This window comes from Anser brachyrhynchus (genome assembly GCF_964034855.1).
Source record: "Anser brachyrhynchus genome assembly, chromosome: 5".
In the NCBI taxonomy this organism is placed as follows: domain Eukaryota; kingdom Metazoa; phylum Chordata; class Aves; order Anseriformes; family Anatidae; genus Anser; species Anser brachyrhynchus.
Window position 1 is genome coordinate 59605920 of NC_137699.1, and position 16670 is coordinate 59622589.

At 42.6% G+C, this 16670-nt stretch overlaps 1 long non-coding RNA gene across 1 annotated transcript in view; it reads right to left on the bottom strand.

Moving 5' to 3' along the window:
- LOC308196794 overlaps nt 1-15343 on the bottom strand; it is a 102407-nt gene extending 87064 nt beyond the window's left edge. Inside the window, exons 1-2 of the long non-coding RNA XR_013952404.1 lie at nt 15240-15343; nt 6209-6493 (exon numbers count right to left, since the gene is read on the bottom strand). This is a non-coding gene — a long non-coding RNA (uncharacterized lncRNA). The remainder of the gene's footprint in view (nt 1-6208; nt 6494-15239) is intronic.
- Nucleotides 15344-16670: the final 1327 nt, after the last annotated feature.

Below are 16670 nucleotides of genomic sequence, written 5' to 3' on the forward strand. Positions count from 1 at the left end.
CCACAAGTAGACGTGAACATTTCAGGCTCTGGATTGCAGCTTTAGGTAAAACTGGTTTTAATTTCAAGACATTGGCACATTTGGGGGATGGCTGCTAACGCTCTCCAACTGTCAGCTCTTTGGCAGGGGCACCACTCGACTTTTGGTGCCAATCTGTCTTTAGATATCGCAGCCTATAAACCTGCAGATGGAGTTTTGCACAAGCAGAAACTAACATGTCAGTTTGATTGTAGGATCAACTGGCTACGATCCAGCACTGTCTTTCCCTCTCTGTGCCTGTGGGATGTGTGCTGAGTGAACAAGCTAAAGGTACCTCTTTTCAGGGTTCAGGCACAGGCCAGCAATCTCTTGCTTCTGCTCCCCCAGGAGAGTAAATGTAACAGACTCTGACCGGAAAAGCTAAAAACATAGAGGTGTTTGTCAGCATACATTTACTGGTAGCATGGGGAAGCAGCATTAAGATTACACCCTAGCCTTATAGATGCATTCCAGCCTGTTGCTTCACTACACCAGCTAATAAAACCAAGCTTGGCACGTTTGTTGGTATTTAGGGTTTTTTAATCGACTTTATATAAGTTCGACCTAAACACCTTCATTACCAAGTGCTCCACTCTGCCCACATCACGTCCTGCGCACATCTTGTGCTTTTCTGAGGGTGACCAGACTATGTTGTATGAGACCCCTCAGCTCTAAGTCCAGGGATGCACGAAAACAGGGTGCATTAAACACGGAGCCTGCTCCGTAACCCAGAGCTGATACCCAGCAGTGCGCAGACTAAACATTAAACCTGATATGGAAATAAAGGACATACAAGAGTTCAGAATAAAGACTGCCTAGACAAGCCAAGCTATTTTGAGACTCATCCTGAGAACTGCTAGTGGGATAGTGACTGAGAAGCACATTTACTTCTATCCCAAGCTGCCTAGTACTGAAGCCAAGCTTAGTACAGACCAAGCTGTACAAGAGAGGACTGAGGGATATATCAGTGCTTTTCCAGCAAGCCAGAAAATTAATTTAGAAAATGTTTACAAGCTTTCCTTTAGGTGTGTATTATTCATTTGACTTTTGAAAATAATTCAGATCATTTTAAACTACTATATTGCAGCCAGCAAGTAAAAACACCTTTCTAACAAGTATCTCTACAATAATAGCTTTTCAGGACACTCACTAATATCTATTCTTTCTAGTTACCAAATATACACTCATGTCTAAATAGTCAGCAGATAATTTAATGTTTCTGGATGTGACATTACGAACAGTATTCCTCTGAAAGTGGTGGGAATATATTATGACTCACACGTAACATCTATCTTCATCCTAAAAAGTAATTTAAACTGGAGTATTTTATCAGGAGATTATTAATTTTGGAACATAAATTAATGAGCATTAGCCTGAGTGAATATCTAGAAAATATTACAAATGAGTGGGAGGGAAGAAAAGCTACTGCATGACTCAGAAAAGTTTAAAACACCATTTAAGGGGGTATAAGTACAGTAATAAAAAAATGGCAGTTGAAAAATTGAGACAGATTATGTCTGAAGTAAAAGTCTACTAAGGACAACAGCAGTTCCCCCACCACTGCAACAGGTCTTCTACCAAGTCACCATGAAGAAAAAACAGAAAGCACCTGTTTCTTGTAGGAGTATCGCCATGGGCGTCGACAAGCCCTGTGGTTGGTGTTAACATCGGACTCAAAGATGAAGCCATGAGGAATGTAAACAAGTTAGAAGGAACAAAGAAGTGGCGATCCACAAGACACTTTGCTGTCTCAAACCGCTTGTTCTCCAACCATTAAGACATGGAAGTTGCCAAATGTTTGCTGTTGCTGGGCAAAGTTGTTAACCAATGAATAGCTAGTGGGAAAGTACCACTTGTAGAGCTAATGGTATAAGAAGGGAGCCTGTCCTCAATAAGGTTGTTGAAGTTATTGATCCCCAAACTTACCCTGGTGTCTGTGTGGTCATTACAACACAAAATGGCGCCTGAACAGGGACAGGCCAACGGAACAGGGACAGGCCAACGGAACAGGGACAGGCCAACGGAACAGGGACAGGCCAACGGAACACCTCACGAAGATGGGTTCAGCTGAACCCAGCAAGCTGAAAGAGCCAAACCTGGCAAGCTGAAAGAACCAAATCCAGCAAGGTGAAAGGAAGCGCACCCAAGCTGAAAGAAGCGTTGTGCTGAGAGAAGCAGACCCGCACACACAATTACCTCTCACTGGCTGAAGGTAAGCAGTTGCACACCATGGGCAATCGTATGGCCTTAGTAATAAAGAATGTCATGGAACCTTCCAGATTATTCCCTCTATTAAGAATCAGACAGTTTACGATCCTGAAACATGGAACCAAATTGGGGTCAAGCTCTGGGACTCTGCTACTAAAAACGACAAGGTCGTGGCTGGATTGCTCGGCAGCTAGCAAGCAATCTTTGAGGCCTTAAAGAGCCATGTGGGACCACAATCAGAAACATCTTGTTTGGCAGATAGTGAGGGAGCTGCGAGCTCATCCACCGATCCCCCTGCTACGCCTTCGCCCCCCCCACCATCACAGGCCTTTGCTGTTATGCCCCCTGGTTAGCTGGACTATCCTTTTGATCCAGGCCTTATAGACCCTGAAAAGGAGATGAATCTGTTTCCCTTCGATCCAGGCAGGAATAGAACACATAGGGCCCAAAGGCCGAGTTGCTTAACAACTTAAAGCGAGACATATTGTTCCCACGCCTAGCCCCTGAAACTCACCAGTGTTTGTAATCGAGAAAAGAAATGGAAAGTGGAGACTTACATGATTTGAGGAAAAATTAATGAAGTCATGGAGCACTTCAACCAGGACTGCCATCTCCAACTATGCTCCCCCCGTCATGGACATTAATAGTAACAGGCTTAAAGGATTGTTTTTATGTTCACGTTTCAATTGATATGTTTCTGCTTGTATTTTTGCATCTGTTCATGCAGGAGAAAAGGCAAAGGATGTCTGTAAACATCTTCTGTCAGCTTTTGCAACATTAGGAATCCCCAAAACAATCAAAACAGATAATGGCCCAGGATATGTGGCCCACATAACCCACTTTTTTTCAACAGTGGGGCATTCAACATCTGACAGGTATAGCCCATTCTCCCACGGGTCAAGCAATTATTAAATGGGCCCATGGTACCCTAAAAGCTATGCTTCAAAATCAAAAAAGGGGGAGTATGGGTATGACCCCCCAGGAAAGGATAGCTAAAGCATGCTGTTATGTTCTTTTTTTATTATTTTTTTATTATTTTTTTTTAAATCAATGGACAGAGGAAGGTCCTCCAATTCAAAAACATTTTAATCATAATACCTTAAACTCAGTTAAAGAAAAGGCACAAGTCATGGTAAAAAATTTAAGCACCAATCAATGGGAAGGGCCCTACTCTCCAATAACTTGGGGCCAAAGTTATGCTTGTGTTTCAACAGGAACTGGTCCAAGATGGGTGTCAGCACGACGGGTCCAGTCGTCCATCTCATCATCTGCCTTAACATGATCACAGCACTCTCCTCTGCTGTTTGGATTCCAGCTCAACCAAAAAACAACATATGGGAGGGTCCCGCTGGCACATGCAGGACCCACAAACAGGTGCTCCAGGAGCTGCAGGGGCAGCCAGAGCCCCCCGCTGGGCAGCACTCAGTGCCTGCCTCTCCCAGGGATGTGTTACAAAGTTCGTTAAAGATAGGATTAGTATGCCTGGTAGTTTTTTCTTAATTTGTGTTAATCCTACTTTCTCTCAATAAGGTTGTTGAAGTTATTGATCCCTAAACTTACTCTGGTGTCTGTGTGGTCATTACACCACATTTCTCATCCTCCCAGGTTTGTTATGACCTGAATGGGAGATTGCCATGATACAGAATTTTTAAGGACACAATGAGCACTGAGTTTGAGACCATGAGTCAACACAAATTACTTCTTGAGTCTAGAAGACTCCATTTCAAGCTATAAAAGAAATTGGAATGAGTTGTGTCTCACTGCCACTTCCCAAACCATTCGCCAGTGACAAAGCCCAGGCAGCATTTTCCCATCTGTAGCACTACAATACAGTCAGGATGTCACCTGTGTGAAGAGAGGCTAGAAGGTACCAGGGGTGTAGATACAAACATCTAGAAAATGTCTGAAGAAACACAGAAACAGCTTAGTTTTGAAAAGAGAGAAGTCATCTTCACATATGAGGGCAGCTGAAAGGAGAGTGGAAATAAGCCCTTCTCTCCACATCCAGGATGGCGAGGGCAAGGAGTAAGTTTAAATCGTAGCAGGGGAAAATTCAGGCTGGAGTGGCTTTAACATTTCTAAGACTCAGAACAGCAAAGCAACAGATGGGATGGGGAGGAAGTTTTGGGGATCCCCTTGTGGAAGGAGTTCAGCACAACATCGGGGAATTGACATGTCAGGGATGGCAAAAGTAGCATTGCTTATGTCTTGGGGCAGAAGGATGCCCTTGATAGCTATTTGCTAATCATGGGAGATACGGACCTTAAGCAGCCATTTCCTATGATTAGCAAATGGGCAGAGTTGAGTTCCTACTTGTACCAAAACCATTTCATTTGGCAGCACGAAGAGACCTAAAAGAGTGTCTGGGAGAAAAAAAAAAATCAAGCATGCAGCTTGGCAGGTGGTAATAGTCAGAGAGCATTCCCCATAGTCTTTAGAGAATTTATGAAGTACATCATCAGAGGGTGATTGTCTGTGTCACATATGGGAATACAACTACTTAGAAATGTTTAACTTTTCCATTTTGCAGTTGGAATAGCCCACCCAGGGCTCAAAGCATAGGCACCATCTGACAAGCTTTTAATGGGAACCCAGTGAGCCCTCAGTTGTTTGGAAGCATGAATACTAAACTGAATTTCCCCAACTACATTTCTTGTCCTTTATGAAAAAATAATGAATTTTTTCTCTGTGAGTATTTATAGTACTTCATGAATTTGGGATGAGTACTAGCAAATGGTTTAAGAGCTAGCAGAACAATAGTAAATAAATGCATAAAGACTTGGACTTAACCTTTTGATGTGATAGTTTCTCCTCCCTTGATTCTAATTAGCAAGGGGCAACTCACATGCTAGGCCTTGCAATGCGTGGTCTTTTACAGGACACAACCATTAACTTCTTAGGGACTAGATTTAGTCTGACCTTTTGCTTAACACATCTGGCACTGGAAACCCCAAAATACACAGGCTGTGGGGAGTGCGTACTCAGAGACCATTTCTACAGAAATTTCAGGACTACCTCCTCTGTGCCAACCAGTGAGTAATTGTTTCCCATCTTTCCTAACATAATAGCAGATACCAGATGAAGCAGCTCCAGGCAGCCACTTACACAAATTCGTGCATGGAAAGGTCAGTCTCTTTGAGGCAGCGTTACCTCCTACCCAGAGCTTCTTGAGGAAAAACCACTGTGCAGAGAATGTGTATTGTAGGTTTTGTGTGTCTGCCTCTGCGATGCAGAGAAGGAACCACTCTGTGCTGTATTTATCAAGAACCACCAAACACAGAAAGCAAAGTTAGTTCAGGTATCTGGCAAAGAAAATTGTGTTTTAATTTCCCCAGCATTTACATGCTTCTCTTACCCCTCTCAGAAAGATATGGGGGAAGATGCGCCGCCATCTGACGCAAAGAGGGCAGGATACCTTTGTACAAACACTTTGAGGAAGGAAATTCAGGACACTGGGACTCTAAAGTAATTCCTCCAGTGTAGGAACAACACAGGTGGTGCTTACTTTACACTGTCCTCCTGAATACTTCCTTCATTGGCACACACATCAACAGGTTATTTGTTTATTACAAGGTTCATTTGCAATATCAGTGGTGATTCAAAGCTTCCATACAGCCTTGTTTCATTTAGGAAAAAAATATTGTTTAGGTTAAGCTGTATTTTTTCCCCATGAGTCACATATTTGAGGGTCTTCATGAAAAGAGCATGAGCAACAGCAAATCTCTCGTAAACCAGGGAGAGGAGAGCAACTGAAGCATGAGCCTGTTGCAGCAACAAAATTTTGCTATGATGTTTTGTCAAACACAATTCTGGAGTGTTAAGCCTTTCTTAAGAAAACAAGGTCTATGGAAGTGTATTTTTAAAAGTGCCCATATACCTTCATGAAAGAAGCAATAAGCGCACAAAGCAAGAACATGCACAACACATTTTCCTCATGCACTTGCACACAAATGTATCAGAGCTCCGAGGGGGAAACTCTTACCGAGCCAGTGACCTTTCCTCCAAAAACACCCGAAGTTACTTGCATCGTGACCATGCAATGATTACGCTGAGAGGAGGGCAGGCTCCTCCAAAACTACCTGCTATGCAAGGCTGAACACTCAGACTCCATTTTGTAGATCAGCTGACAGCTGAGGGGAGGAGTAACAGACTTCTGAGCCTCAAGTCCTTTCTCCAAAACACGTAGGAAGGAGCTCTGCCTGTATGGGAATCTGCAGTTTTGGACGTTCACCGACCAGCACAACAAAAAGGTACAGGATGTCCATTTCTGTTATAACACAAAGGGATGTTAGCCAGGTCAAAAGTGACAATTATAAGAACAGCAAGAAGCTTTCGCATCCGCATTGTATTTGCAGCTAGCATACCAAAGGAGAAAAGCACAAGTCTGCTCTGTGACATGAGGGGATTAGTAATATCCACAAGATCACTTAATAAGCACTGCTGGTATTTTGCCAGCCTTGCTGCCTGCTCTCCAACCAACAGCCATGTTAACAGCTGCTCTCTGATTTCAAAGCACTGCTGGTGGCAGGAAGGGCAACTGGCAGAGTTTTCCCTGGTTGGAAAGGCTGAGCACTGGCAAAGCTCTAACTCTCCTCTTTGCATACCTCTGGTCAAACACTAACAGATCATTTTCAGCCACCCATTAATATTTTATCTAAAAAGATGTACAGCAGTCTTTTCTTAGTACACAAGCAGGCATTTTACAACTTGCAAAATAGCGGATGACTGAGAAAGTCGGGCTGAGAGCCAAGTGTTACGGAGATCTGGCTGGCCATGCTCTCCTGGCAAGTGCAAGCAGCCTGAGCAACCTTGGGAGGGAACTCTGGAAACCCAGGGGCCAGGACAAGTGCATTTTCAGTGGCTTAGAAACATTGAAAAAAAAATTTGCTCTCAGGTCAGTACGGAGAGAAGAATCTGTAAGTGGCAGGTTCTGGGTCTGGGGACCTACTGTACCATTTCAGATCCTGACTGTATTGACAGAAACACACGAAGCCTTGACACAACAACTCCAGTTTGGGCTCAATATGCAGTATAAGCACACACCCCATTACTAGTTCATCTGGTCATGACTAAGTCCTGGAAACTGGGAAGTCTAAGTAATAGTGGGATTAAAGAAGAAAAAAATGTACTGTCACATAAGAGATTTTCCTCAAACACCACGTGCCACCCGTCCAGCATTTCTGCACAGCCAAGTCCTGTTACCGTGAAGGAGCAGTCCAGAGAAGCCAAGCAAAGCCAAGCCAAGCAAAGCAAATGGAGCTGGCAGCAGTGCTGACAGAGGCAGGTGAATCCCAGCGCTGTCAGCGCAATGCTGAGCTTCAGTCTGTGTTCCAAGAGCAAGTGCTAAGCTTGCACTAATTTTTCCTTTTTCTTTCCCCCCTCATCGCCCGGCCTGATTTGTTAAGCAGTGTCCTGCCCAGAAAGAGAATTAATGAGGTTTCATCTTTTCAGGAGTTCTTTTTTTTCTGAGACAGTCTAAATTGCAAAGCTCAGCTGATCCCCTCCATCCTACCCACGTCTCCCCTTCCACAGCTTAAGCAGCAGAGATGTGTGCCGTCAGCTATTATCCTGTTAAGAGCCTGAGACTACCACTATAAATACCCAGTATTCTAATGCCGGCATCGGGCTCCCAGAGAATAAACTACCTTGGTACCTTGATTGAAGAATAGGCTCATTAAGGTAACAAAGTGACAGTTTTGAGCAAGCTCCCTTTGCAGTTTCTAAATGCATCTGCTCTGATGGGATTAAAGATGTGCTACCAACTGGGAGGAAAGAATATCCTTAATGTCAGATCTGCCTCTGGCTACATCATTAAGCAATAAGACATGACAGGCAGTACGCTTCCAGGAGATTTTTTGCATGCTTAGGTATGCAGTGAGGTATAATGGTCAGAGCAAAACAATTTTAGCCCCCAAGAGCTGTGGTCATTGCACCAGTACATCTTATACTCACACCCCAGCTAGCCAAGCCCTATGCATTTCCAAGGCAATAACACAAGGAAGCAGTCATAGAGCACTTTTTCTTTTTTTTCTACATCCCAAATTAATGGGGGGGGGGGGGGGGGAGCAAAAGATTTGCTCTCCCCCCATTTAAAATATTTCTATTTCTTATATTTGGCTTTGTGCTACAGGTTCCTTCAGCAATGAAATATCAGTTACATGCTGAGATAGATTCTCTTTCATCAAATGGAAATTAGGCTTCCTTGATAGAAATTACAGCCCATCCTGCCATCATCCCTTCTATAAACATGTACCTTTTAGGAACCAGGCAATGGAGAGAACCTGACTCATCCCACAGGCAAACTGCCTTACTCCTCTGAATGTCAGTTTGTTGTTAGATAGGATGAAGTACTCTTTGGGAAGAGGTCATTGACAAAGAGAGCTACGAACGAAGATAGATATGTATTTAGCAATAGCATATGATTGTCCTTAGATGAGAACCCTCTTGTCCAAGGATCTTTGACCATAAGAGGCTGATAAACTTTCAAAGCTTTCCAATTACAGAAGATGAGGGGATTAATACCATCTGAAATACGTCATTTTTAATAGAATATTTACAAAGGCAGAATATATTGACAAGGCAGACAGTGGGAACTTGCAAAGCAAACTTAATTTTGGTTTAGTTTAGCTTTCTTTATAGAGTTACCGATGCTACTTATTTTCCTCTTTGTCTCCTACATTCTTTCTGCCTATCTCATCTCACCCCTTCACTCTGTCTCCTTCCCTGGGGGGCTCTTCTGAACCACCTCGAGTCTGTACAGCACACAGCACAGTGGGGCTCTGTTCTTGATTTGCCCATAGATATTACCAGAAGGAAATAAAATACAGCATCCTTGTTAGCCCAGGATTTATTCCTGGAAGGCTCAGAGATTTTCCCATCAAGCTGGAATTGTTTTAAAGGCTTCAGAAATGTTATTCTGCCAGCTTTTCCCCAACCCAGTAATAACTTCTTAAATGAGACTGCAAATTTACTTTAATCATTGTAAGAAAGAAGAAATGAGGGGAAGGAACAGTTTCAGAGGAGGCATAAATTTGTTTTGCTCCTGTTTAAAGGCTTAACATTGTTTTCTCCTTTCCTGACATCAGAAGTCCAGATAAGAACAACCAGCCTTCTGGAAATCATCTGAGATAAATATAACTCACTTGAGTCTGTAGAGAATAGAGCAGGTACACTGCTTGCATATGATAAGAAATACCCTCTGTGGACAACATACAGGTGAACCTGAACAGTTCCTCTGGCCACAGCTGTCCTCTCCCCTTTACGAAAAGATTACCTAGTAAATCAAAGGGATGCCTTGAAGGCCCTGTGATAGAAAACAAAGGTAGAACACACACACACCAATAACAATCAGTCCTGCTATAGTGTATTCAGATAGGCCACACATCTGTAGAGGGGCACATATGAGGACTAGGAAAACAGTACCTTACAAGAAGAAATACCTGGCATTCTAAGAATATGTGGCAGTTATGAATAGGGCAACAGTTCCGCAAGTCTGTTAAAGTCTTTTTCTCACAGCCCATCTCAGTGCTGTTAAAGACTTCCTGCCAGAATGCAATCTAGGTGTAGCATTTGATGCGAGTGGACATCCAAGCGTACAGCTGCTGGTGACTGTCACTACCATTACATCAGGGAGGCACCAGTCTCCAGATCAGGCTGGAAATTTCAAAAGACAGGACTATTTTGTGGCTTGCAATGCATCTGGACTGTGCTAGGAGACAACCTTCTTCCTTTACTCTCACATGTGCTGGAGGACTTCGATGTAAAGGTCTTGTTACATCTTTGGGTTTCCTGTGCTCAGAAATACAGGCTACGTGCAGCTGGAGCTGGGCTGGAGCTCAGCTGCCTACAGTTAAGCATGGTAGTCAGAAACCACAAAGTTTTGACCAATGCCACCATGCCTGAACACACACACACACATATGCTCATGACTGTATTTCACTAATATAAAACTAATTGTGCATGCATTAATTGGATTGCATTAAAAATAATTCTGGCACATGTCTGAGATTTGTGTACTTCCCATTTCAAGCACATATACAAGGTCTCTTCATCTTATGAAAGATCAGAGAGGTCTCTTTACTCAGACCCAGTCTCCAAGCACAGAACTCTTCTGGGAGTTCAACATGCCCAGGAGCCAAGCTGCCAGGCAACAGAGAAAGGCCTCCAGCTGCTCTGTTGTACTGCCTGATGCCATGCTAAAATGAGGGTAGCAAAGACCAGATAATTATCTCAGAGTTGCTGACCAGGAATCCAGGGACCTAATGAAGTACATGTCCAAAAATATTATATATATGTATATACGCATTGGAATAAATTTAAGCAGTTTGATGTCCTTCCCAATCCTTACTTTTCAGCATGTTTTGCTTATAACTGGTGCGTGTTCTTCCCGTCAATGATTTCTCAACCAAGAAAAGCAACTAAAAATACTAACTCCCACCATGTTGCAGGAGCACAGCACACCCTTGGGCACCAGGAGTTTCCCAAGAACATCCCCTAGCAGATGGCGTACACTCAGTGAACCATGGATGGGAAAGGGAATCCCCAAGAGATGCTGTGACAGCAGAGACGCTGTGAAGGAGATTATTTCCATGTCCTCACAATCCATTTCCATACAGCTCTAGACTTTTCTCCCCATAGCATTCAAGACTTGAGCATCTTTAATGATTCACACTTCTGAGACTGGGAGGAAGAAAAAGCACTTCCTAAGTTTGCAGAGAAATCCCCGAGACACCAAGGGCCTACCCCCAGTCTCTAGGATGTGAGATGAACAGGACTAGTTCCAGAACAACATGTAGGTGCACCAGCACTATTATATGAGCAGCAACAAATAAATGCCTAAGAGACAATTTCCTGCCTCCAGGACCCCGGCTGTTTACTCGCCTAGCTCTGTGCTCTGCAGCATAGATGTACCACCTGTCTCTGAGTCCCCAGGCTCTGCACACCATGTTGCACCAAATAATGGTCATAAAGTACTTTTCAAGTATAAGATCATAAAGCAGAAACACAGCCACTGAAGAAACAAAAAATCTCTAGGCCCAGAAAACAATAGCTGGACCACATCCAACAACCTAGCCATGGTAATACGTTTGCTGCCTCTTTTCTCAGCACCACCTTCTCACACTTCTGTGCACATGAGCACCAGAACCCCCAGGACATGAGATATGTGAGTGACCTGCTGGACAGCAGAACTGGGCTGACTCCAGTGCCTTCCAGGGCTCCCCAGCTCTGCCCAGCTTGGCAATCTGCACAGCACAAACACACACCAAGTTATTTCATAATTTAACAGATACAACAAAGCAGGAGGCAATCTGATAGAAAACAACATAACTTTCAGGATAAAGAAGGGTCTCTCTCAAGTTAGAAATTCCTGTGGTTTGGTTACTAGACCAGCTTTGTCAATTATAACTTTAAGGAGACTTACACTGTAATCAAAAGCTTAGGTGATCCACAGCATCAGTAACCCCATCCGAAGTGAGACTTGGATAAATGAGCAAAAAAGTGCTGACATTAAAAATGATACACTGCAGTGAGTCACTCAATTAGCAACCTCTGTGCAATGTTTGGTTGACAGAGAAGGGCTGTCCTATCTGGTAAGTGACTCACAAAATAAAAGAACGTAATACAGTAGTGATCAATCACAGAGGTGAATAAGCAGCAGCGGTTTTGTCCAGAGGCTGAGTAACATACTCAGCTACACATCAATGATCCATGCTCCTGCTTCTTTCCACTCATTTAACTGAGTGCTACATTGCCTAAGCTCATTGTATCATGCAGCGCCTTATCTAAAGGTTGGAGATCAAAGAGCAGAAGAAGACTTCAGACAGTCCACATAACTCTTCTTGCCAAACCCTTTTGCCTGACTCCAGACAACCCTGCAGAAGATCACAGGAAAGGAATTGTACAAATTCCACCTGAACAGAGGCTGCTGGCAAAGCCAATAAAAAATAATTTTAACCCAAAGTAGTAGCTCCTATCACCTCTTCTAGGATTAATGGACAGAAAAGTCTGTCCTTCCACTTACTTGTGGATGCTCAGCCCTATCCACATCCCAAAGTTCATAATTCCCTCAATTGTGGTGAAATATGGCTGAAGCATTCACTGTGCAAAGTCTTCCTCAGTTCAGAGATCCAGCCAGAGCCCAGCTTCCTCCCATCCCCAGCTGTGCTAGCGAGGGAACAAACTGACGAGCAACAGGGCCAAGTCAGTTCTGCTACCATAGAAAAATCATGTACTCTGTGCTGGGAAGGGAATATGCTTTTACCTATTAAATGCTGTTGCACAGTGGACTGGAAAGATGCTGTCAAAATAGCAGTTACATCAGATAGAATCTAGTAACTGCGGCCATTCACAAGCACAGCAGGTAAGGCACAGTCAAGAAGTCAATGTTGATGGGCATCCTGCAAAGAACCTGTTGTTTCGGTCCCACAAGCCATGCTGCTTGCTGTCCTGGCACCTGCTCTATGAAAGCTCTTCTGAAAGAAAGACATTGAGAAACACCTCATAACTGGAAAGGGGAGAGGTGGCTGGGCAGGCGGGCACTGCTTCGAGAAGATACAAGTTCCTGCAGGTGTTTAATGGCTCCATGCAATATAGGAAGACTCACCCAGGAAAAAGGTGAAATCAAAGATTTTTACCTATTTCTCTGGTCTCTCCTAAAGGAAAACTCACCATTATATACCACATGAAAGCAACATCCAAACACCAAAAAAATAAAAAGAAATTCAGGACCCAGAGCCAAATTCTTTAGCTCTGAAAGGTTGACTCTTCAACCTTAGTAATTTTTTTCCTCCTTTTAAGCCATGCAAATACAGATAAAATATCCTAACAATACTTACAAAACCTTTGCAATGCTTGTGTCTTGGGTGATCACATTATTCATACATTAGCTAGCTGTAAGTTAATAGTGCAGCTCATTCAACTGATTTCTTATTCAACTTTCATACAGCAGTACATAATGGCACAGTGTGTCGTAAACCCTCTAGAATACTATTTTAATGTCTTCCCCAAATATTTCTAACCTAGCATTACAACAGTTTCTTACAACTGTAGAGCTAAATTTCTTGGAATGCATGAACCCAAATGTGCTGAACCCAGAAAAAGTCTGAAGATAACCTAAGAAGCAAGAAAAAGCCTTTTTTCACACTTAAAGACTGCATTCACTTCAGAATTTCCAAGGATAATGATGTTTTCTCCCTTCAGTAGAACACCACAGCTACAGTGATGCTGTAACCCATAACATCTGATGTTGTAGTGGGCTGTTCTGGGGGAGACACCTTGAGGTCTCTTCCATTCCATTTTCCTCCCTCTCCATCCCCTAAATCCATTCTGGTGTGCAGGCGTAGGATAAGGGCTTATTAAGCTTTTTTTTTTTTTTTTTACAGTAACACTACAGAGCAATACCTTAGCTTGGAAGTTAGCCAGTTAGCCCAAGCTCTTCCATTGCACATCAGTGCCTTCAAGCTGTTAAGAAGGCAGAAAAAAAATCCTAACTACTCTCCTGTACCTGGACACACTCTCACTTTGGTAGACACCTGAGCTAACTTTAAAAACAGTTGAAAGAGTTGCACAAAAGGCAGTTCCAAATGAGGTTCCTGTCTATCTCACCAACGTTCACTAGTACATGCTCCAGACAACATCTCAAAGACAGGCAAAAGTCTGAATTCCAAAAGAGCTGCCATGACCCAATTTTATTTCAACCTTCAAGAAACCCCAGCATGCACATTATTTCTGTATTTTGACTTAATTCATAGAAATCCACCCCTTCGTTTCCAACCAAAGTTTATAGGTCAGAGGAGTTTCAGCTTGTGGCCACATCCTTGAGGGTGCTGTGATAATCTCCTTGTCAAGTGATGAGCTGAGTTCAAAATTTTTTGGGCTAAGGGCAGTATTTCCATTACTAGAGTATGGAAGGAATCACATCTATATAACAATACAACCTCTCCTGGGCCTGCATTGCTATAACTCAGATTACATGCAGCCTTTGAAACCAATCAAATTATCTTCTGACTTTTCTCAACGTAATGGAATCAAGTCCCAGAGACTTTCAACAGACCAAGTCTGAAGAACACCTGTGTCATCTTAGGATCTCCAGAGTTTAACTATTCAAACCACATTTTTTCAGCTCTTATGTCGTAGCAGCACATTTGCTCTTCTCCATCACAAAACACAAGCACACCATTCAGTCAATTATGTTAGGATACTGAAGCAGGTTAACAGAAAGTGTGCATCGGCATATCATCTTCAGGTAGAAATTCTATGTTTTTATTCATTTTTTGTTGGCAACTGTCTGCAGAATTAAGCCCCCTTCCCTTCCAATTCTTTCAGCTAAAAAGAAGATCATTTGGATGCTGTACAGCTTTAGTCTGAGCAGCAATAACTGCAAATGAGGTCAAAAATAGCATAATATTCCCAAAAGAAAAGTCAGACCAGTTATGTATCAACTACTCTTTCAGCTAACTAAAAGTAAAGGCTTACTAAAGGTAAGCCTACTGGTCTTTAATGCTTTGGTTATAATAATTCCGCCTTCAAAAGATCATTAAACTACAAGGAAGAGCACAGGATACTTAAGTGTAATGTTGTAGTTGGAATCCTTTCATCTTTTACCTAACACAGGCAACATAATCACTAGAATGCAGTTGCACTCAAAAAAAATGGCTTAAACAAAATCTTTAAAATGTTAGCGACCTCAACACAAGTGTACAAAATTTACAGGAAAAGCTTCAGTTAAAGAAGATTTTGCTTAGCCAACCCCAAAAGATCCCAAATTTACATCCAAATCCACCACCACTTCATCAAAAACTTAGTTCCTTATACCTCAGATCTGAGGATAAATGTTCATAATTGCTTTTAATTTTTTTCAAGAATTTAATAGTGAAAATAAGCATCAAAGTCTGAAGACCGCTCTGAATGTGTTTTAGCAATTTAGTTCACACTAAAGGAAGATAAAATACAAAGAGGAATATGAGTCTGTACATCTCAAAAATAACCTGCCATCATTTACAAACCATCATTACCTTGGTCGCAGACTTCAAAGGGCTTTCGGAGTTTTCACCAGATTCTGAGCTGTTGCTTTATTCTAATTCATTAGATAGGATGATACCTTTGAGTCATATAAAAGGTCAGACAGAAAGAAAAGGTGAGTTTCAGCTCTCTACAGGTCTGATTGTTTAACATTTTCAGCTGGTGGTATTACCTGATAGCCTAAGCCAACTAATTGCTTTGAGTCAATTGAACAGTAATTGGTTTGTTGTCCATAGCTGTGGATCAATGCTGCAGCATTGTATTGCTAATACAATAAAAGTCTATGAAATCCATGGCCTTATTGTGGAGAACGGTACCTCTGAAACAGATACATGCTTCCATTATGAATATATATATATTTTTTTTTCCTTTCTTACATCATTCTAAGTGCATTAAGCTTGCATACTTAGCAAGCTGCAGCAGAGTGAACGAGCAGAAACTAGACAATGGTTCCCTTTCAGGGAGTGATTTTAGAAAATACTTCTTCTAAATTCTATCTACTGAAAAGTTTCAAAGACATTTTAGTTCCTTTGCTTGAAATCTTGTATTTAAGGGATTCCATCACTATTTTTTTTCTACTTTAAGACAACAGCCAAAGTTACAGAGGACAGAACAGCTCTCCACAGATTGTTCACCAAGAAAACAGAGGCTTCTGTAAGCACTCGTATGCAGCCACATCTGAGTCTGAGCTGTACTCTGTGTGGACATTGTCACCAGAAAGCCTTCTGTAGTGAAGGAGGTGAAACTGTCTTTCCCAAATGATGCTAAGTCTTGACTTTGCCACGAGCAGCGGTTACAGACTGTGGTTGCACTGCTGAGTGCTGCCCTCATCAGGGTGTGACAAGCATTTGTCCCTGCTCACACAAGTGAGGGAGGAAAACCCATTGAGGAGATGTGACTCAACTCCAGGAGACATCTTTCACCTTGCATTCAGCAGACAAGCCCAAAGAAAAACCACTTCTGGCCTTAATGCACTTAATACACAGGGTGCATCTCCTCAGCAAGAGGTGAAATTGCACAAAAGTGGGGCTGAAGTGCATTTAGTTCACAACCATACTTTATACTGAAAAGGCAACGTCAAGTCTAGCAGAGTATTTCTCAGATACAGATAACTTGTGTCAGAAGGAGCTTCAGGTACGTATAAGGCTGCAGGGCCATAGCCTTTGCCTTAGAGTTTCATGTAATTTAACCTAGAAGAAGGCTCTGTTGTTTTATGACTCTCAAGAGACAGGGATGTCTGGGCTCCCTTCGTGGCTGACAAGGACTTGCTTCTGAATAAATGCAAACTCCAAACCCTCCTGCATCACCCAAGAGGGAACCCCCTTGTCTCTGCACTCCTCCCGACCCCTGTTAGCTTGCTGCAGGAACTTACACGTGACAAGAAACCAGGATTTATTCCTCCCAGCACCTCCACCCTTTCCGCA